Source organism: Micromys minutus, assembly GCF_963924665.1.
Source record: "Micromys minutus genome assembly, chromosome: 1".
NCBI lineage: Eukaryota > Metazoa > Chordata > Mammalia > Rodentia > Muridae > Micromys > Micromys minutus.
Window position 1 is genome coordinate 18,695,825 of NC_137969.1, and position 23,879 is coordinate 18,719,703.

The following is a 23,879-nucleotide window of genomic DNA, read 5'->3' on the forward strand; positions in this document are numbered from 1 at the left end:
CAAAGGGCTAGAATTCAAAATTATAGAAGAAAATTTCCCTAATGTAGGGAAAGAACCAGATGCCCATAATCATACAAGAGGCCTACATAACTATGAATAGATTGGATAAGAAAAAATTTCTCCTGTCACACAATAATGAAATTACCAAAATGCACAAAGCAAATAAAGAATATTAAAAGCAGTAAGAAAAAAGGTCAAGTAACATACAAAGGCAGACCTACCAGAATTACTACAGACTTCTCAACAGAGACTATGAAAGGTGTAAGATCCTGGGAAAATGTCATACAGACCATAAGAGTACACAGTGCCAGGCCAGGCTACAGGCAAAACATTCAATTAACATAGGTGGAGGAAAACAAGATATTCCATGACAAAACCAAATTTATACAATATCTTTCTACAAATCTAGACCTACAAAAAATAATAGACTGAAAACTTCAATAACAGGAAGGAAATCGCACCCTAGACAAGACAAAAAACAATCTTCTTCCAATAAGCCCAAAAGAAGATAGCTACACAAGCATATTTCCACCTCCAACAACAAAAGTAATAGAAAAAAATCAATGGTCTCAAATATCTCTCAACATCAATAAACTCAATTTCTTAATAAAAAGACATAGACAAACAGACTGGATCCTTATGAAGGACCCAACATTTTGCTGTATACTAGAAACACACCCTAGTGACAAAGACAGACACTACCTCAGAGTAAAAGACTGGAAAACAATTTTCCAAGCAAATGGTCCCAAGAAACACGCTGGAGTAGCCATTCTAATATCAAGTAAAATCGTCTCTAAACCAGAAATTATCAAAAAAGATAAGGAAAGACAATTCATACTTCTGATAGAAAAAAAATCTATCAAGATGAAATCTCAAATTTTGGATATCTATGCTACAAATGCAAGGGCATCTACATTTATTAAAGAAACCTTACTAAAGCCCAAACCACACAATAATATGGGGAGGCTTCAACAGCACACTCTTATCAATGGACACATCATAGAAACAGAAACTTAATAGTGAAACTAAGAAGTTATGAACCAAATGGATTTAACAGTTATTTATAGGATATTTCATCCTAAAACACAATAATATACCTTCTTCTCAACACCTCATCGTACCTTCTCCAAAACTGATTAGATAATTGGTTACAAAACAGGCATTAACAGATACAAGAAGATTTAAATAGTACCATGTGTTCTATCAGATCACCATGGACTAAGACTTGTCTTCAATAACACTAAAAATGACAGAAAGCCCACATAGACATGGAGAATAAACAATCTCCTACTCAATAATAACTTGGTCAAGGAAGAAATAAAGCAAAAAATTAAAGACGTTTTGGAATTTAATGAAAATGGAGGCACAGCATACCCAAATACATGAAACACATTGAAAGCAGTGCTAAGAGGAAAACTCATAGCATTGAGTGCCATCAAACAGAAACTGGAGAGAGCTGACATTAACAGCTTGACAGCAAAACTAAAACCTCTTGGGGGAAAAAAAAGAAGCAAATGCACCCAAGAGGAGTAAACTGCAGGAAATAATCAAACCCAGGAATAAAATCAACCAAGTAGAAACAAAAAGAACTACATAAAACATCAACAAAACCAGGATTTGGTTCTTTGAGAAAATCAACAAGATATATAAACACTTAGCCGGTCTAAACAGAGGGCACAGAGACAATATTAACATTAATAAAATCAAAATGAAAAGGGAGAGATAGCAACAGAAAATGAAGAAATTAAAAAAAAATCATCAGATCATTCTACCAAAGTCTATACTCAACAAAACTGGAAAGCCTGGATAAAATTGACAATTTTCTAGACAGATTCCAGATACCAAATTTAAACCGGGATCAGATAAACCAAGTAATCAGTCACATAATGCCAGAGAGAGAGAGAGAGAGAGAGAGGGAGGGAGAGAGAGAGAGAGAGAGAAAGAGAGAGAGAGAGAGAGAGAGAGAGAGAGAGAGAGAGAGAGAGAGAAGTAGTCATCAAAAGTCTCCCAACCAAAAAAAGCCCAGGATCAGATGGGTTTAATGCAGAATTCTATCAGACCTTCATAGAAGTCCTAATAACAATATTCTGCAAACTATTATACAACATAAAAATGGAATGAATACTACCCAATTTTTATGAAGCCATAATTATGCTTATACCTAAAGCAATACCAAGAGCGAACGAAGAAAACCAATTTCCCTTATAAATATTGATGTAAAAACAAATAAATATTGATGTAAAAAATAATATTCTCACAAAATGAATCCAAGAACATTTGAAAATTATCATTCAACATAATCAACTATTCTTCATTACAGAGATGCATGGATGGTTCAATATGTGGAAATCAATCAACATCCCCAACTATAGAAACAAACTCAAAAAAATTTATGAACTACTGATTAGATGCTGAATAACTAATTGACAAAATTCAACACCTCTTCATGTTCAAAGTCTTTGAGAAATCAAGAACTCATGGCCCATATATAATTTTAGGAAAACCAATATACAACAAACCAGTAGCCAACATCAAATTAAATGGAGAAAAACTGGAAGCAATCCCATTAAAATTAGGAACTAGGCTACCCACTCTTTCCCTCGTACTATTCAATATAGTACTTTAAGTCCTAACCCAAGAAATTAGACAATAAAAGGAGGAAAAAAGGATATAAGTTGGAGAGAAAGAAGTCAAAATATCACTATTTGCAGATGATATGATATTATATTTAAGTAACTTCAAAAATTCCACCAGAGAACTACAGCTGATAAACCACTTCAGCAAAGTGGTTGAATATAAAATTAACTTAAACAAATCATTAGCATTTCTTTAATCAAAGGATAAACAGACAGAGAAAGAAATTATGGAAATGACACCCTTTACAACAGTCCCAAATCATATAAAATACCTTGGTGTGACTCTAACCAAGCAAGTGAAAGATCTGTATGAAGAACTTCAATTCTCTGCAGAAAAAAAAATTAAAGAAGATTTCAGCAGATGGAACATCTCCCATGCCCATGGATTTGCAGAGTTAATATCATAAAATAGCCATCTTGCAAAAGCAGTCTACATATATGATGCAATTCCCATCAAATTCCATGTAAATTCTTCATAGAGTTACAAAGAGAAATTTACAAATTCATTTGGAATAAGAAAAAAAATTCATGAGCACAAAAACTCTTTTCAACAATAAAAGAAATTCTGGGAGAATCACCATCCCTAACCTCAAGCTATATTACAGAACAATAGTCATAAGAACTGCACATGGTAGTTGTATATAGACAGGCAGGTAGATTAATGGAATATAATTGAAGATCCAGAAATGAACCCACACATCTATGGTCACCTGATCTTTGACAAAAAGCTAAAACATTCCATGGAAAAACAACAGCATCTTCAACAAATGGTGCTGGTTCAACTGGCAGTCAGCATGTAGAAGAATGCAAATCAATCCATTCTTATCTCTTTGTACAAAGCTCAAGTCTTAGTGGATCAAAGATTGCCACATAAAACCATAATAGAAGAGAAAGTGGGGAAGACCTTGGAATACATCGGCATGGAGGAAAATTTCCTGAACAGAACACCAATGGCCTATACTCTAAGATCAAAAATCAACAAATGAGACCCCTTGAAATTGCAAAATTGCTGTAAGGCTAAGGACAATGTAATCCTACATCTGATAGAGGCCTAATATTCAATATATACAAAACACTCAAGAATTTAGACTCCAGAGAATCAAATAATCTTATTAAAAATGGGGTACAGAGCAAAACAAACAATTCTCAACTGAGGAATATTTAGGGAAATCAGGGAAAATGGATAGCATTTGAAATGTTGATGAAATCTATTCAATTAAAATATCTATACCTCTCTTTTAAAATTAGGTAATTTTTGATATTTGGTTTTTAATTTTTTATATATTTTGAATATTAGTACTCTATTAGATATGTAGTTGGTAAAAACAAAACAAAACATAACATAACATTTTTTCCATGCAGAAGCTTCTCAGATTATGAAGTCTCTTTCATTTATTGTTGATCTTGGTGCCTGTGCTATAGTGTTATTTTCAGTCTTTTCTTGTGCCAATGAGTCCAAAGCTATTTCCCACTTTTTATTTTGTCAAGTTAAGTGCTTCTTCTTATATGTTGAAGGTTTTGATCCATTTGGAGTTGAGTTTTGCACAAAGTGATCAGTATGAATCTATTTTGAGTCTTCTACATTAAACTATCCAGTTTGACCAGCACCATTTGTTGAAGATGCTTTTTTCTGCTCAGTACATTTTGTTCCTGGCTTCTTTATAAAAAACACAGGTGTCCATAGGTGTATGGATTTATGTGTGGATCATCAATTAGATTCCATTAATCTTCCTGACTATATTTATGTCCTGTTTATATTACTATAGCTCTTACAGTACAACTTGAAATCAGATGGTGATATCTCCCACAGTTATTTCATTATTCAGGATTGTTTTAGCTGTCCTAAGTTTCTATTTTTCCCTATGAAGCTGAAAATTGTCCTTTCAAGATTGTTGAAGGATCAGTACCTATATCTTATTATCTCCCACCTCTCCTTCTGTGTATCTGTCTGTTTGTCTATCTGTCTATAAGACTGCAGAATAATTATAAAATTTACTTCCATGAAGCAATAATTAAAATATCAATTACATCAAATGACAATAAACTATGCAGGTCATATTATCTAGCAGCTATGTTCTTTCATACACTTTTAATAATATGTAAGTTCCTCAGAAACCAGCATTGTGCATTCAAACTTATTATCCAAGAATGAGCATAATTGTGAGGTGTCTACCCTCATCCATTCCAAGTAAATGTTTATCTTGTGGATTTACCTTGAATGCTAAAATTGTATCAAATAACATGTCAATCTTAATATAATTTATATCTTATAGAAATTACTTTTCTGAGTTTAAAGTCTACCAGAAAGCCAGTAGCACAGTGGAGAGCTTTCTGTATGATATTTTTTTACTATGAACTGTGGCTGAAATTTGCAAATTTATCTTCTAGTGGCTTAGCCTGATCTTTCTGTCCTAATTGACCTTGATCATTCTCCATTGATTGTATTAACACTTTATAGATCTGACATAGGTTTTCGTTAAAATCAACTGCCATCTGCCATTGCTATTCCTACCTCATAACAATCATATTCCACCATGGGATTTAGAAAAGACACAAAGTCACATGCCAGTCCTGAAGTCCCTGCTGAATCGGTGTTTTCTTAGGTCTTCTGCGACTGCATGCCTACCTGGTCCGGTGAATGGGCTTTCAATCACTCCTTTCTCTCATGCCCACTTTTCTCACCCAGTCCCTTCTCTACTGTGTTCTACACCTCAGTATTCTTCAGGGTGAAGCCAGTGGCCTTAATGATTTGTAGAAGCCAGGTTCATCCTGGACAGGCTTCCCCCATGCAGCGCTTCACCGTATGTAGCTTTATTGTCAAGGGCACACGGGTAGTTATGTTGCTCACTGCCTCCATTCCACAACTCTCAGGCTGATGCTTTTGTGTCCCATACTCTCACTAGCTGGGCTTGGAGAGGCTCCTTGGTTAAGGAGACATTTTGAATGATTTAAAATTATTCTCAGATCCAAACAAGCCAGATGCTGAATGTTCCCTGATTACCTTGGTATCTTATACTAGGCCATTATTAATATCTGTATCTGCATGTTAAACTATGGAATTTTTTTCTCTCTGTTAAAGGTTAGAGTTAAAAGCCACCTTCTATCAATTATACTTTGATATCTTTCTTTTTATTATCTGGTTCTTTTTAAGTTTGTGGATCCCAAGAAGGCCTCTTTGGGAGCACATGTAATCACATCTATTTTCCATCTTGGACTTCAGCCATTAGAAATGTCAAGAATCACCTCTTTTATCTAGTTTACTCACAAAAAGAGAACCCAATCTGGAGGATATTAGTAATATGTCTCTTTCTTATTAAAATTTCAACCTTAACCAAGCAAGGTCCCTCGGTGTAGCCATTTTTGTTTAATTTTACTTCTTACTACAATTACACATAGCCGTGTCAACAAAGCCACAATAACAACTTCCTCTCATTCTCTTTTCCTCATTTTTATTGAATATTCTCTGTATTTATATTTCAGATGTTATCTCTTTCCCTCAGTCCCCTTCCTATCCTATTGCTTCCATGAGGGTGCTCCCTCTCTCAACAACCCTCTCCCACCTCAGCACATTGGCATTCCCCTATACTGAGAAAACAGGCCTTCACTGAACCAAAGGTCTATCCTCCCAATGATACCAGAGAATGCTATCCTCTGCTGCATATGCCCCTGGGGTCATGGGGCTCTCCATGTGAACTCATTAGTTGGTGTTTAAGCTCCTGGGAGCTGGTAGGTTTGGTTAGTTGATAATTTTGTTTTTCCCATGGTGTTGCAGACCCTATCAGCTCTTTCAGACCCTTCTCTAGTTCCTTTATTGGGGTCCTTGTGTGCAGCCTGATGGTTAGCTGCAAGCATCCTCCCCTGTATCAGTATGGCTCTGGCAGAGCCTCTAAGGAGAAATCCATATCATGTTCCTGCCAGTAAGCACTACTTGGTATCAACAATAGCAATTGGGTTTAATGGTTGCATATGGGTTGGATCCTCAAGTGAGGCAGTCTCTGGATCATCTTTTCTCTAATTCCTGCTCCTCTATTTGTCCCTTTATTTTGTCCCATGAGTGTTTTGTTCTACCTTCTAAGAAGGACTGAGGTATCCACCTTCTGGCCTTTCTTCCCTTTGAGCTTCATAAGTTGTGTGAGTTGTTTCTTGGGTATTCAAGCTTTTTTGGGTTAGTATCCACTCATAAGTGAGTGCATACTATGAGTGTTCTTTTGTGACTGGGTTACCTCACTCAGGATGATAACATCAAGTTTCATCTATTTGTCTATAAATTTCATGAAGTTGTTTTTTTTCAGAGTAGTACTCCATTGTGTATATGTACCACAATTTCTCTATCCATTTCTCCATTAAAGGACATCTGGGTTTTTTTCCAGCTTCTGGCTATTATAAATAAGGCTGCTATGAACATGTGTCCTTGTTAGATATTGAAGCTTCTTTTGGATATATGCCCATATTCTTTTTTTTTTTTTTTTTTTTTTTTTTACAAGCAATATAAGCAGATTTTTATACTTTGAGATTTTGTACACTTTACACAATGCAAAATGAGAAAAATATGAACACATAAAATTACACACAAATAATGTATCTACAAGGTATTAAATTACAGAGTGAGAGCCCCACTGTTGGGCAGATAGATGCAAGAGTTTCAAGCTTCAGTCAAATATAACTCTTTGTATCTATCTCTTTAACCATAGTGGCATTTGTAACAATACCCTTGAGAGGTAGCATCAAGACAATTTCTTACCAGTAAACTCAACACAGACTAAAACTTTTGTTGGTCTGACTCTTGAAGCCTGGATCAGCCTCAATTCTTGAAAATGTGATTTGTGTAGTCTCCCTATAAAATCTCTAACTGCCCAATGCTTGACATGAGCTCTAAAGTTGCTAATGCTATTTTAGATGATGAATTTAAGAATTTACGATAAAATGGTTTTTATTCCTAAGCCTCAGTTTAGAGGTAGAAAGTTAGCTCTCAGAACTTATTTTCTCCTCTCAAACCATAGCACTGAGCCCAGTTCCCTTTTCCACCCCCTCCCCAACCTGGACCCACACAGACATTAGCATGCTTAGGAGGCAGCAAGCCGCTTGAGCTGATATTCAAAGAATAAACAGTTGGCATCTTTTTTAGGAAGCAAACCCTCTCCAAACTGACAACGGTCAGCAGGAGTGTCACTACCAAAGTTTTCAAAGGGCCTAAGGCTCAATCTAGCATGTGCACCTCTGCTAACCTTCTACCATCTAAACTAAAGGATGGCTTTCCAGTGTTTAAAAGAATTTAGAGCAGCTGTGGTTTTCAAGTGCAACAACTACAAGATACAGACTTATATTATGCATTGTGCTCTCAAAGGCCACAATGTTTTCTCGGATCTTTCTGTGATTTTCTGGATATTCTATACTCACATGTCAGTCTCCATTCATCAAAGTGCTGCATCAGTCTATACTATCTGTCACAGAAGAAAATAGTCATCCCATGATTCTATGCAATTGCATTCTGTTCTAAGACATTTCAGATTTTGTTACACATTTTCTCACCTATCTCGGGTATCATACCACCACCATGATAACAATGAGGTACACCATCCCATGTGAGCTGAAGTTAGGTAATCAGATTGTGATTACTTCTATGTGTCCTAACATGGATCAGCCTTAGTTGCTTGTCTCCGTACTCATTAGAGAGGGCATGAGATAATTCTTTTATTGGCTTTGCTGATTCTTGGTTGTATTGTATGATTTCTTTCCTGAGAAGATGTTCCCTAAGTAGTCCATTGATTACCAACCAAATAAATGATTCCATCAAAGCCCGGCTTAGTGAATCAATAAGATCTTCAGGTTATTTGTGGAGAGATGCTAATCAACTTTCACCACAGGGACTCATGGAAAGGTACATTTCTGAAGCTTACTGCCATTTTGGGCTTTAAGGACAGGAGAAAAACATCACTGTTTTGAAGGAATAATTATATTGAAAGTGTTTTTCATGTAACTTTCTTAATTCTTTCTGAAAATGGGCCCAAACCCACTTCACATCATGCTGATTTGCAATGGGAGAGGCAGGGGGCAGGCAGATCTCTCATCCTCTCATCGTCTCTCTTGTTTTGATACTCACTCATCGTTACTGTCTTCTACTACCTCACTTGATCTTGCACATTTTGTCATTGTGTTTTGTTTTTTGGTCTTAATGTGGAGACCAACAGTTCTCTTTGAAACCCTTTGAAGTACCTTATGAGGTTTACAATTATTTTGTTTTTGTTTTTGTTTTTTGTTGTTTACTCAGATTTACTTAGTAAGGCTTCCTCTCTTCTGATTCTCATTGTCTGAACTCTTTTCATTAGCACCATTGACTCCTAGTCCAGAACTTGATTATTTCACTGTGATGTCATCTTCTTTGTGTTTATTGACTTTTACTTCAGAGGACAAAGTAATTAATTCCCCACTGAAAGACATTTAAGACGCATCTATGAATAAATGAAGCATTTGTAAAATTCCCAAAGAGTTGATCAAATGAATGATTTGATAATTAGACCCTGGAAACAAATCAAGTATCCTAGAAAAAAGTACAATGTAACTGACTAAAAAAAATCAAAAGTAAAGAGGAAGATTTTGGTTGTGTCATGTGATATAAACTAACATGATGTTCTGCTTAGGCAAGACCCTTGGGAGGATGAGTGATGCTTGCTAAGAATATCAGTAAGACTCAATGGACAGTGACAGCCTGCTTTCATGGCTAGCCTTGAATGCTTCCTTGTTCTCACACCTTCACACATCTTCACTTTATTGAGAGAGGCATGGCAGAGAATTTCTCCTTGCCGCACAACTGGTTCTTGTTGCTTCTTCTGACTTGAGCTGATTTAGTGGAAGCCTGGCTGTTTCTTCTGGATCATGCAACTGCTGCTGATTTGTGTTAGGTATCCTGATGCTGCTGAACTTGACTGCTGGTATCTTGGCAAACTGCAATTGAAATCATCCTAAAGAACTACTTCTAAAAAGGACTACATCCCCTTACCCTATTTACAATCTTTTCTCCCCACCTTTGGACAGTGAATTAGAAGGAGGGTGTCAAAAAGTATAAAAACACTTATTAATAGTAGGTTTTAAAAAATTTAAACCCATACAAAAGAAAAAATTGTCAAATGATGATAAATTTAATTGAATGCAATCAATGTAGTTCCATTTGTTTGGAGCACTTAGTCTTTGAGGTTGAACAGACTCTTATTTACTTTTATCTGGGTTAAGGGACTGCAGTTGAACTTTGCTCCATGTTCAATACAAGTTTATAAGTTTTGTTCTAGCATTCCTCAGCAACCCAAGCAGGTCCCATGAACAATGAGTTTATTCCAGTCCCTGGGTTCCCTGAATTTTCTACCTCCATGCAGTCTTATATATCTGATCCTGTCTTATAATCAACATGAATCAGGGTGGTTGTCCTGTATAGACATATTCTTAATGACTCTGACTTTTCCAAAATGGCCAGATTTGGGAGCTAAATACTCAATTTGATTCTTTGTCTCCTAAAATCTTCTTGACCTTAAATGTACATATAAAATGTAATCTGGATCTTGTTGGCTGAATTCTCCCTAAGTGAGTTCTTTGCTTCTCTTGCAGGCATTTCTAGGCAGAGTCTGTTCTTGGCTTTCCTTGTTTTCAGGATTGAAATACAATCTCTCTCTCTCTCTCTCTCTCTCTCTCTCTCTCTCTCTCCTCCATATATATACAATTTCTCCAGCATGTCTTTTTTGAGTTTTGTTTTTTAACCATAAGAAGACTGCCTTTTTTTTGCTTTGTAGTACATGCAACAAACTATAAAACTATTTTAAATCTCATCATTTGAGGCCCAAAGTTTCCTATCATTGAAGGCCAAGCTTAATTTTTTTTCTCTGTAGAAAAATGCCTTGGTTTTATGTCCCTAGAAACCTCATCCCTCATCTGATGGCTTCAATCTTTCATCATTTTCCTCTTCATGGCAATCATGGGTCAAATACAGGACCACAGACAAATTTCTACCTTTGAAGAAAATCAACAAAACTAGTTTCTTAAGTCAATGAATTTGTACGATGTGTTCTCACTGAGGCCTTCCTTCAGTAAAAGTTATTTTTATTGGGCTGATGCTCATAGAGGTCATGCACAGGGATGGCGTCAGATTGCTTGTGAAGTTTGGTTAACAGCTCATAGGATTAAACAGAGAGACGATATTAAAATTCTACGCAAAGGCTTGGATGCTAGTCACAGATAGAAAACCAGAAAGGCAAAACACTCACTAGAACAGTTTACACATACATTCAAAAATGTAAAACTGATAACACCTGACCTTGCAGGTGATTGTTGAGTGCGGCCTGAGTAATCAGGTAATTCCATGCTTTGCACGCATAAGGAGCAACGGGCCAGGTTAAATGAACTGAAGAACACTGCTGGGTTCAATCACTGCAGAGCCACGGGTATGGGCGGATCAGGGCATGTGTTCCATTTTTGTACTCTTTGAGGAGAAATACAGAGGTCTTGAGTTCACTAAGCTATGTAGTCTGGTACTTTGAATGAATTTTTTTTAGGATCCTACCAAGTGAGAGCTATTAACCCTTGTCATTTGCAGCCAGAAGGAACCTATGTGAGACCCATCACTGGATGCCTTTGTGGAGACAGGTGTCTCTCCACTGAGTAGGAGTCTCGTTCTCACCCCTTATATCCATGACCTGAAAAGGACTCTCTGAGCTTCATGGACTACCATTATCACATGACTTATTTTCACAGACTGAGGAAAACATTTTCCGAAGTCTTAATTTGTATCCAGTATGCCAAAAATCTAGCAATAAAAAACCCACCATTTTTTTCTTTATGTCTTAGGAGTTCAAACCTCTCTTTATTCAGGTAGCAAAGTAAAAGAGGAACATTTTCTCAGAGTGCTACAATGCTCTCTTTCACATCCTTGCAATCTGAGCCGTGTCAAATAGTATATTGTGACATATTGGATTTCACAGGAAGACAGAGGTTCAATTTATTTTTCTTTTTGGCTGGCATGCCCATCTAATCAGAAGGATAGGCCCACCACAGATTTTTTTCTTTAGACATGACACCTAAAGAAGATGAAAGTGCAATTATGCGCTACTGTGGTGCATCAGTTTGAAAGAAGTTGAAGCAGGTGTTTGAGACAGAAGACTCAGAGACAAAGCCTCACAAACAATGAGTTGTGGAACACAGAGCTAGAGAGAAGGATGGGTGTTTTTAAAATGATGACAGGCAACAGGAGGCTAGAGAGTCTTTTCAGGTGTCTAGCAGACATCACTCAAACAATAATTCTCTGTTTGTTTGTCAGGAGCCCGTGAACTTATTGAGTGAACACTTTCAACAAGACTCAACATAAGTCCTTCCTGAAAATGGATTCTTGAGAGTGAATCAAGATGACTTTTGTCTAGCTGGAGGTTTTTTTCTTTTCTAGAATTTACAAAGCACTTTCCCCAGCAGTTCATGCATTGTTTGTGCATTCTTAGTGCCACCCTGAGAAAATCAGATGAGGGGCAAATCAGCTAACAATCTCTCATGCAAGCATGTCATAGAAATTCTTGACTAACCAAGTAGTTTTTAAGATTAAGCATGCTGGAAATATGGGAGAGATGAGGAGCCTGTTTCCATTTTCTGTTCTGAATTAAACAACACTCATATTTGGCTGGTGAGCTGCTGTCTACAGTATACCTATGCTTGCAAAATAAGCCTAAGCCTCACTCTATACAGAAAGCCAGAGTGCTGGGTTGGTTTCAAACACATGAAAAAGAGTGATAGAATGCTTGGGTTTTTTTCAGAGAAACTGCAGTTTAGACTTTGAATTCCTTGAGGAGTAAATACTTCTTCTGCATATTGCTATAGCAAAGTGTCCCACACAGGGTGACCATCTGTTTCACCAATGTCAAGTGGACCCATTCAAGGAGGTGTCCACAGCCTGTATGTGACATTGGATGTACAAAGCAGTATTTCTGCTCAGAAGGCAGAGCTGACCTTTGCAAGACAGCCCCGGTCTTTTACAAATCACCACACACTCTCACTGCCCTTTGAAAAAGTAGCCTTATTGTCTGGTCGTTGCCTGACCTGCCCTTTGCTATTCCCTAGACTTTAGCTCTGGGTCACTTGCAGGGGTTAATTAGCAGAGGGAGAGGTCATTCCATCTCCAGGCCTTGTCATTAGTGTGTTGCCCAGATCTGGCTCAAGCCCTAGATGGGAAAGGGTGCAAGTGGAAATAGTAGTTTCCTATCCCCAGCATTGTCATCAGCACCTAAGACTCCCTTGTGGCCCAATTATACCAGTTTGTGATGCACATGCTATGAGGAGTCATTCAACATACTGGAAGAATTCATCCAACATGTGAAATCTTTGAAGGCTCTTGTCTGTAAAAAAGGGGTGGTTTTCAGGTGGTCCTGAGCCATGCTCCTTTATTGCCCCTTTGACTCAATGTTTAAACCCATGGACCTCATAGCATCAGCCTGACACTTTCATTATATCATACTTAGTTCCTTTAATTTTTAGTGATTTTATCTACAGGATGAGTTATGAACATAGATTTATAGAATTAGAAAGTATGAGGATGTATATGGATTCATTTGCCACCAAAGGTGAGTTCCTTGGCTCCTTCATCAAAATGTGTTATCCACACCTTGTGAAATATATTCCACATCTCCTATACTATATGTAGAATCCTTTTGGTAATTTTTAGTAGCCTAGCAATTCTTCTTTCCTGTTTAGGTCCCTCTGACAGCATTGCATTATGAGCCTGCATCCTAGGACTCTATTCATTTCTAATGGACAACGATTCGTTCTTCTCACTGAGCTTCATCATTTATGGTTTGAACAGCTTCAGAATTTTGTACAAAGTGTGGAAAACAGCAGGAGTTCCAGAGCCTCCAAAGCACTTCCCATCTACCAAAGGGAAGTAGTTTCAAGGATGTGAATTCAGAAATGAGTACAAACCATTCAATATGCCATTTGATGAAAAACAATTTACTATAGTTTGTAGGCTGATAACTCACTAAGTCAACATTAGACATAAATTCAAACTATTTTTCTAGGTTAGAATATGGGAATTTCAGTTACCAAACCTGGCAGAGCTTCCTGTCCTCTTACAAGTTACTTTCTCTTGCTCATATTGCCCTGAATTGTGAAAAGAAAAAGAGCTGGAAAACTGAGGAGAGAGCTTGTTTACCATTGAGAGTGCATCCAGCTCTAGTTATAGCCACAGAGGGTTGCATGTTCCAGTTTAGGAGATAAAATTCACACAGATAGCTTCACGTTTGAAGTATGTATTAATTCTAAATCGTTTGCTGTTTTTTCTGCAGCTGTTATGAAGAATGCCATCTGGTTAAGCACAGTGACCCTGTCAGAGCATCCCGTGTGGACAATCATTCTGAGTCTTGTGACTAAACTTTTCCAATCTGGTCTGTCTTAATTCCTGAGGGATATCAGGCTGTTTCTTATTGTGATCATAAAGCTACAGGCAGAAAGAAGGGGGTACTAGTTACTGGTCTTTATGTTTTAAATACGTCCTTCTTGGTTGTATTTTGATTTGAATGGATATTTTGACAATCCTGCTACAATTGTTACTGTTTGTGAGGTAGTCTTACACCTTAAACATGGATTGTGATTTAGAATACTGCTGACAACAAGTCAATATTTTCTGCTGTTTATTTTTACTTAGCTTTACTTGAGAAAGTAGAACACAAAAGACAAGGTCATGGTCCCCTGTAAAGCTCAGTCCCCTGAGGAACTTTGCCAACTCATGCTTCAACAATCTTGTTACCTTGTCTCAGCATGCTGACTAGTTGTTTGTCAACTTGACATGAGCTAGAGTCAATAGAGAAGAGGATGCTCCATTGAGAGAAGTGCCTCCATACGGTCTGATAACAAAGAAACCTCTAGGACCTGTTCTTCATTAGTAATTGATGGTACAGGGCCTAGTCCATTATGAATGGTGATGTCCCTGAGCTGGTGGTACTGAGTTTGAACAAGAAAGCATGTTGTATAAGTCTTGAGAAGCAAGAGAGTAAACAACCCTCTTCCCTGCACTCTGCATCAGCTCTTGCCTCCAGGTACCTTCACTGCTTGAGATCCTTTCTTGACTTCATTTTATGATGTACTGTCATGTGGAAGAGAAAGGTGAATAATTCTTTTTGTTCCCCACTTGTTTTTGGTCATGTTTTTTTTTTTTTTTTTTTTTTTTTTTTTTTTTTTTTATTACCACAGCAATAGTAATCTTGACTAAGACACTCACCCATGGTTTTGTCTGTCTTTCTGTTGGAAATTCAACCCACATTCTATTGATCTCTGTTTATATTTTGCTTTCTGCTGGTCTCTCCATTTTCCTACTTCAAATCAGGACAGGGTGATTTGATTAATATTTGAATTAGTGTGAGAAGAGGATTTCTTCATCAATGTGGGGGACATCATCCAATTCACTGAGGGCTCAATTACATCAAAAATGTGGAGGAGGTCATTCTACTCTATGAGCTAGAGATCTAGGGTATCATTTTTCTTTTACTTTTAGACATTGACGATCTTAGTTATTGAGATTTTAGAGTTGAAATGGGATTTACATTATTGGTTGCTCTTAAGTCTTAAGGCTTTAGAAACAGACTATACCTGTACCAATGGCTTCCTTAGACACACAGTTTCACAGAAGATAGAATTTGAGACTTATATGTGTGCATAATAATAGGCAATCAGTATAACTCTCTCTTTCCTCTCTCCTCTCTCTCTCTCTGTCTCTGTCTCTGTCTCTCTCTCTCCCTCTTTCTCTCTCTCACACACACAGAAAGAGAGAGAGAGAGAGAGAGAGAGAGAGAGAGAGAGAGAGAGAGAGAGAGAGAAAGAGAATTCCTGTTTCTGTCCTTCTCTTTCCTTTGTTATCAGAAATGTTTAAGCAATGAATCAATAGACTGATCTATCTTTACCTTGTAAGTATAGACCCAAGTATGCAACTCTTACCTCAAAGACAATATAGTAGGGTTTAATTTTGGAGCCAAATATTAGTGCCTACAGCCTAGGGGTGTAGATTTATATTGCATTAAATTCCATGGTCCAAAGACCTAACAGTTTCTAAAAACTAGTATAGTACTAGAACAATGAACAGTTATAAATTGTAGTAGTTCTCAAATGCGTTATTAAGTACATCAGGTAGATGGAGTATATCAAGATGGAAAAAACTCTCCTAATGGCCTTGCATGCTATACAACAGCATTCTTAGCCCATTTATTGGTGGGAAACTAGGGCTTTATTTATATATTCCACAATGAATTTTTAAATTCTGTAACCTACATGGTGTTATGTCCATCTTTATCTGTTACTCACAAAATGTTAGGCTTTACACAAAGGTCAGCAAGAAATGACTATTTGAGGGTCTAACATAGTCATTAGGTTCTAGGTCTGCAATGTTCTAACTGCTTCATGTTGCTCCAGTTGTAATCACTCTATCAAGTTTTGCAGCTACAGCTCCCTTTCAGGAATATCTCATCTGCACAGTTCATACACTGCACTGTAGACATTGCCATCATACCATGTACTCTGGTCTGTACAGCTGTTGTTATCTGAGGTCAAACCAGCTGGTATAAATTATAATGACTCCCTCACCAGAGATGGAGAAAGACTCTTTAGAATAAGGAAGGGCTAAGTAATGACAATGATGCTTCCAGTCAAATCACTCACCTGATACAGCCTAGAAATAAGACAAGGTTTCTGAGATAAAGTAGCAGAGACTTCAGAATGTCCCGTGCCCATAACTTAGAGAAACTTTTCTTTCAATTTCTTTTCATTTTCTGTCCATGCTTATCTAGTTTGTACTTTTACATTCATCATGGCCAAGGATTGCTACCTTGTCTTCTCATCTGCTGCAGATATTTTTGTCCTGATGTTGAGGAGCTCTGTGCTTTCTGCTGGCACTGATTTTCCACACTTTTAGAATCATCTTTTTATTTACTTGGTCCTTTTTCTCGGTCATGGCTTCTTTATGGTTAAAGTTTCTATATCTGCACTTCTAGCCACTGTGCCCTATTTATTTAGTGGTAGTATCCATGCAGAAGTGGAGACAAGACTGAGACTCTCCATGCTTTTACCCTACATGATGTTCAGAACCATTGTTTTTAAATTGAAAGTAAGTGTTAAACCAATCAGCCATTCATATTCCATTAAAAAATGTCTTAGTCTATATGCTGGGACTACAATTTTTTTTTTCATGGATTAAGCTTCATTGAATTTTGTTAGTCTTCTTCTCTCTCATTTTTATTTGCCCTTAGGGATTACCTAATTGAGAGAGGTGCTTGTTATCTTAAATATGCAGCAGCATTCAGCAGTGGCATGGCTACTATTTAGTATTCACATGTAGATCTACAGCAAGAAGGTTTAAAATATGAAGTGGGAAGAGATACTAAATGTGCATTTGTCAAGAAAAATTGTCAATAAATTTACCTCAAAAGTTACCTAAAAAATCCGGGTTTTTGTGAAACAACCCTTATTGTCAGAGAAATCAGTGTCATGAAAAGAAAATTTGGTACAATGTTGATGCAATATTTAGTTGGGGTGTCCTGCTCTATGTTCCTAGAAATGCACCAAGGCCAGAAAGTGCATGACACGAGCCTGAGCTATGGAGGTAAAAGCTGAATTACAATGGAGACCTTTAAGTGTGGGAGATGCCAAGGCTATGGGTTGCCCAGTCAGGAAGACTTCAAGAACAAAGTAGGCTGGACCAAGGGAGGCTATGCGTGGTTCAGAAAGCAGAGCTGAAGGAATGGACCAGATAATTTCTTTAGGGGCTGCAGATGATGAATGTGGGGTTGAAAAGTTTTGTTGATGCCTGCTTGGTTTTGGCTATACTTTTGCATGATAATTTCTTACATTTTTTCCATTCTTCCCATTTGGAAGGGAACATTTATTTTGTCCTATTTTAGAATGGATATATGTAATTTGAATTCTCAAAGGGTCCCAATTAAGAGATTGCCTGAGTTTCAGAAAAGACTGTACTTTATTCTTTTTTTTATATAACTTTATTTTAAAAAAGAGGGATACATACACAATTTTAAAAGGCATTTTGGCATAACATTATATGAATGTTTTTGTCAGTACTTAATTCTCTTAGAGGTTTGGTAGCATGCATTGAAATCCCATTAGTTACCATAAGCATAAAGTACATGTAGGACAGAACGTTACATGGAAACAGATTTCTTTTTTGAGTATAGATTAAGCATAATGATCTGTAAATAACAAAAATTGCCACAAGGCTATTATCTTTGCTCTTGGATTATTAATAATTTAAGGTCCAGGTGTACCACATTATGACATTATGAGAGGGTGCTATACATTTATTTTTTTTCCTAAGAAGGACTGAGGCTTTCATTCTTTTTTTTTTTTTTTTTTCTTTTTTGGCCTTTGTTTTTCTTGAGCTTCATATAGCCTATGAGTTGTTTCTGGGGTGTTCAGATCTTTTCGGGGTTAGTATCCAATTATCAGAGACTGCATATTATATCTGTTCTTTTGTGACTGGGTTACCTCACTCAGGATGATATTCTCTAGATGCATCCACATTTGTAGAAACTTCATAAAGCCATTGTTTCTGATACCGGAGTAGTACTCCACTGTGTAAATATACCACAATTTTTGTATCCATTCATCTACTGAAGGACATCTGGGTTGCTTCCAGCTTCTGGCTATTGTAAATAGAGCTGCTATAGACATTGTGGTGCATGTGTCTTTATTGTATGTTGGAACTTCTCTGGGATATATGCCCAGAAGTCGAATAACTGGGTTTTCAGGTAGTAGTATGACCAAATTTCTGAGAAAATGCTAGACTGATTTCCAGAGTGGTTGTTCCAGTTTACAAACCCACCAACAGTGAAGGAGTGTTCTTCTTTTTCCACATCCTCGCCAGCATCTGCTGTCATCTGAGGTTTGAACTTAGCCATTCTGACTGGTGTGAGGTGGAATCTCAGGGTTGTTTTGATTTGCATTTCCCTGATAACTAAGGATGTCTAGCACTTTCTTAGATGCTTCTCAGCCATTTAATATTCCTCAATTGAGAATTCTTTGTTTAGCTCTATACCCCATTTTAATAGGGTTCTTTGATTCTCTGGTGTCTAACTTCGTGAGTTCTTTGTATACATTGGATATTAGGCATCTATCAGATGTGGGGTGGGTAAAGAACTTTTTCCAATCTGTTGCCTGCCATTTTGTTTTCATGACAGTGTCCTTAGCCTTACAGAAACTTTGCAATCTCATTAAGTCCATTTATTTATCTTTGACCTTAGAACGCAAGCCATTGCTGTTCTGGTCAGGAAATTTTCCCCTGTGCCTATGTGTTCTAAGGTTTTCCCTAGTTTTTCTTCTAATAGTTTCAGTGTACCTAGTTTAATTTAGAGATCTTTGATCAACATGCACTTGGGCTTTGTACAATGAGATAAGAAAGGGTCTATTTTCATTCTTCTGCATGCTGAATGCCAGGTGAACCAACACCATTTGTTGAAGAGGCTGTCCTAATTCCATTGAATGTTTACAGCTCTTTTCAAAAATCAAATGACCATATGTGTGTTGGTTCATTTCTGGAACTTCTATTCTATTCCATTGATCCATGTGCCTATTTTTGTACCAGTACCATGCAGTTTTCAGCACAATTGCCTTGTAATATAGCTTGAGGTCAGGGATGGTGATTCCAGCAGATGTTTTCTTGTTGTTGAGTTTAGATTTCCATATTCTAGGCAATTTGGTATTCCTGATGAAATTGCACTTTGTTCTTTCCAACTCAATGAAGAATTGGGTTTGAATTTTGTTGGGGATTGCACTGAATCTGTAGATTACTTTTGGTAAGATGGTTATTGTTACAATATTGATCCTTCCAATCCATGAGCATGGGAGATCTTTCCATTTTCTGATATCTTCCTCGATTTTCTTCTTTAGAGATTTGAAGTTCTTGTCATACTGGTCCTTCACTTGCTTAGTTAGAGTCACATCAAGGCATTTCATATTGTTTGTGACTATTGTGAAGGGTATCTTTCCCCTAATTTCTTTCTCCACATGTTTGTACTTTGAATAGTGGAAGGTTACTGATTTGTTTCACAGTGTCCTTAGCCTTACTGAAATTTGCAATCTCATTAAGTCTCATTTGTCTCATTAATTTTATATCCAGTCACTTTGCTAAACTTGTTTATCAGCTGTAAAAGTTCTCTGGTAGAATTTTTGGGGTCACATATGTATACTATCATGTCATCTGCAAATAGTGATATTTTTTCTTCTTTCTTTCTGATTTGTATCCCTTTGATTTCCTTTTGCTGACTAAATGTTCCAGTCAGGATTTCCAGCACTATGTTTAATAGGGAGGGAGAGAGTAGGCAGCCTTGTCTAGTCCCTGATTTTAGTGGGATTGCTTAAAATTTTGACTGTTAAGTTTGATGCTGGCTATTGGTTTGGTGTATATTGCTATTATTATGTTTAGGTATGGGCCTTGGATTCCTGCTCTTTCCATGACTTTTAACATGAAGGTGTGTTGAATTTTGTCAAATGCTTTCTCAGCATCTTGTGAGATGACCATGTGGTTTCTTTTCTTTGAGTTTACTTATATGGTGTTTTATGTTGATGGATTTCTGTATATCAAACGACTCCTACATCCCAGGGATGAAGCCTACTTGATCATGTTTAATGATCGTTTTGATGTGTTTTTGGAGATACTATGCTATGTGTATATTAGATTGGTTGTAATTTGAATTATTAGATGGCCATCAGCCTCAGTAGATGAAGAATAGAAGGTTACAGCTTAAACATGTGTTTGAATATCATGTTAATCAGTGTGGTATTGTGATGGCTAATCATGACTGTCAAGTTGATAAGACTTATAATCTTCCAGGAAACAAATCTGTGGTCATTTCTATGGATGATTATCTAGATTAAGTTGAATTGTAAATATTCCAGTTTGCTCAGTGTTATGTTAGCTGTTGGGATTCAGGATTGAATATAATGGGTTAGTGCAACTGAGCAGGAATATTTATTTATTTTTTTCCTGAGTACGAATGAATTGTAGCCAGCTATTTCATGCTCCCGCCCCATGCTTCTGTTGCCACGATGAACCCTACTCTCAAAATGTGAGCTCAAATAAACCCATTCTTTCTTAATGTGTTTTTAAAAGGTATTTTCTTAAAGAAGATTTAAAAATTAAGATTATGATACCCTTTCCAAGGCAAAGTCTTGAAAAGTCAGAAAAAAATACAATTATCCAATCATGTTGTTCATTTGACATATCTGCCCTTTTTGAACCCAACATTTTTCAAACCTTCAAAGACACCTGCTGCCCTACAGTCCTGTGTGGATCTTGGTGTTCTACTGTTGAATTATTATTTTCTCTTCATTTAACTTATAAAAATAGCATGTTTCCTGACCCTTGTTACTCAAGTAATCAACCAGAGTTGGTAATACCTTCTAAGTGATTAGCAGTGAAATATCATCTTCCTTCTTACATACACATATACAACCCTGATTTTATTATAAATGCACCCCATCATAATAGTTTCAATATTTTTGTGAAATTTAAGACAGTGATACATTTATCTAAGAACCTGAGTTCCTTGTTTTGATGCTGCATATGTTGTGCTTAACAATTCTGTAAAGTCACTGTTAGTTGATCCCTAAGCAAATGCAAGCTCAGCATGAAGGAACAGACATTTAACTTAGAGATGCATCATACAGTGACATCATTAACTTTGTAGAACAGTAGAGAAGCAAGAAGCATTTGTACATTTGATTCTTGTTCAAGAATATTGTAGTGATATTTTTTCCTTTGCTGAATTATATCATAGGTTTCTGATGGAACATGGGTAGGATTTTTAAGGAAGATTCAATAAATAAGTCATATTAAAAAGACAGAATGTGTAAATAAATTATAATGTGGAATAAAATGCAGATTGAGTTTAGGCAAACATTTTATATAGCTTTACCACTCAACCCTATCAGAGTGTTTTGGATTCCTACAGTAGCTTCCATACACTGTTCTATTATATCTTGCCACTCAAGGGCATTTGATGTTTTCTCTCTCTGGAAATTCATTTGCATTTAAATGATTTGAAATAATCATAAAAGCCAAGTGCTATGAAGTTTGAAATTAGTTACTGTCTATAAATTGCAATGTCATTAAAAGATGATTGTGGAGAACTTTGCTCTCTTAGATGTAGGCAGATAAAAATCTAACAAAGTACACCTTGTTACAAACCTGTACAGAATGATGGGATATTGAGATAAATTGATTTATTCCTCTACCTGTGCCCATTAACTCAAGCACTAGGACTTATTTTTTGAGAAACAACCTTTTTATCTAAGCCATGGGTGTCCTCTCTAAATGTAGGGCTATCTTATAAAACTTATAAAAATGAAAAAAAGATTTTATTTTTATCTAAAATAGAAAATGAAAGGTGAAGAATTGAGTTGCACACACTTCAGGCAGCATATTTGAAACAACAATCCTGGAGACCAGTGTGTATGTTTTTAATAATACTAGGTTGGATTCATGTCCAACATACATACTTCCCAGAGATGCATGGCCCCAGTAGAAGAATTGTACCTACAAGAGAGTTAGAATCAAAGGTTTAGCCTATTGGTTCTAATTACCCTTCTAAAGTTAATTTAGCTGTTAGATGCTACTAAGTTGCTTAATTTTTCTTACTCCAAACCGGAAATAGCAGAAATATTGTTCACTTACATTGATAGAAACAATGTGGCTAAGTTTTTTTTTTTAATACAGTGCCCATATCAAAGTGGGAACTCCATAGTCATTAGTTACTCTCTTTCAATGCATGCCTGTAATAATCTATCCTTAAAATCTCTCCTCTTATGAATCCTAGAAATTAATTTTACATTTTGTATATGGCTTCAAAATGATCTGATTCTCCTTTCAGAATATAAAATAAATCTTCTCTCTCATTGGATTTAACCTTTTGAAAATTGGTGAATAAAACACAGGGAATGATGTTGTTCAAGTTTGAGGTAACACACTGAAAAGTGTTGCCAGTCCACAGTTCACTGGGATTATTTCTTGGTACTTAACTACTATGATGTGAAGAAGTTCAAAAGTCATCCTTCAGGAAGAACTGTGAGCTGAGAACCAATGACTGCCTTTGTTTGTTCTGGAAATGTGGCTTGAAATTCTATAGTCAAGAAAACTGAAATGGGAATATCAGCTGGGATGGGTCTTATAATGGCTATAAAGAAGTCTCTGGTCTTTATTTAGCAGGCTGTCTTCTGGTTCATTCCCCATAGGAATGTGTGGTAAAAACCATTCAGGCTAGTTCAAAATCTACCCTTATAATTAATTTTAGTGCCTACACTGAATTTATTAGAAGGGGAAAACGCCTAGAACACATCAGCACAAGGGAAATTTTTCTGAATAAAGCACCAATGGCCCAGCGTCTAAGAGAAAGTATAGAAAAATGGGAACTCACAAAATTGAAAAGCTTCTGTAAGGCAAAGGACACTGTCATCAGGACAAAGCAGCAACCTACAAATTGAAAAAAAAGATCTTTACCAATTCTACATTTGATAGAGGGCTCATATCCAAAACATACAATGAATTCAAGAAGTTAGATTCCAGAGTACCAAATAATGCTATGGTTACAATGGGATAGAGAGATAAACAAAGAATTCTCAACTGAGGAATCTTGAATAGCTGAGAAACACCTAAAAAAGTGTTCAACATCTTAGTCATTAGAAATATGAAAATTAAAACATCCCTAAGATTCCACATCTCAGCAGTCAGAATGGCCAAGTTCAAAAATCAGGTGACAGCAGATGTTGGTGAGGATGTAGAGAAAGAGGAACACTCATCCATTTTTCGCGGGGTTGCAAGCTGGTAATCTAGAAAATAGCATACTGAGTGAGGTAATCCAGCCACAAAAAAGCCACACATAATATGTACTCATTGACAATTGTATATTAGAAAAAATCTTGAAATATCCACTAGACGACTCATAACACAATATAAAGCTCTAGAACAAGAAAGAACTTCTAGTGTGTCTGCCTCAGTTCTACTTAGACAGGGGAACAAAATAATTACTGGTTGTAGAGGGTGCAAGGGACATGGGAGGAAGAGGAATGTAGAAAGGTAAAGAGGGTAGAATTCAGTGTAGAAGGAAATGGCAGAAGGTGTAAAGAGAGTCAGGAAATTGAACAGAAGTAGATAGTGGTGGAGAATGTGGAACTGGGGATAGACACCAGAAAGTTTCAGATGCCAGGAAATCAGGAGGCTCCCAGGACCCA

The 23,879-nt window shown here is 36.7% G+C and overlaps 1 pseudogene across 1 annotated transcript in view; it reads left to right on the forward strand.

Annotated features, from left to right (window-relative positions):
* Window positions 1–5,254: 5,254 nt before the first annotated feature.
* The window catches only part of LOC308439767 (Y-box-binding protein 1-like), a 92,266-nt pseudogene continuing 73,641 nt past the window's right edge, over window positions 5,255–23,879 (forward strand). The window contains exon 1 of the transcript in view: window positions 5,255–5,437. The product of the transcript in view is annotated as a Y-box-binding protein 1-like (transcript). The remainder of the gene's footprint in view (window positions 5,438–23,879) is intronic.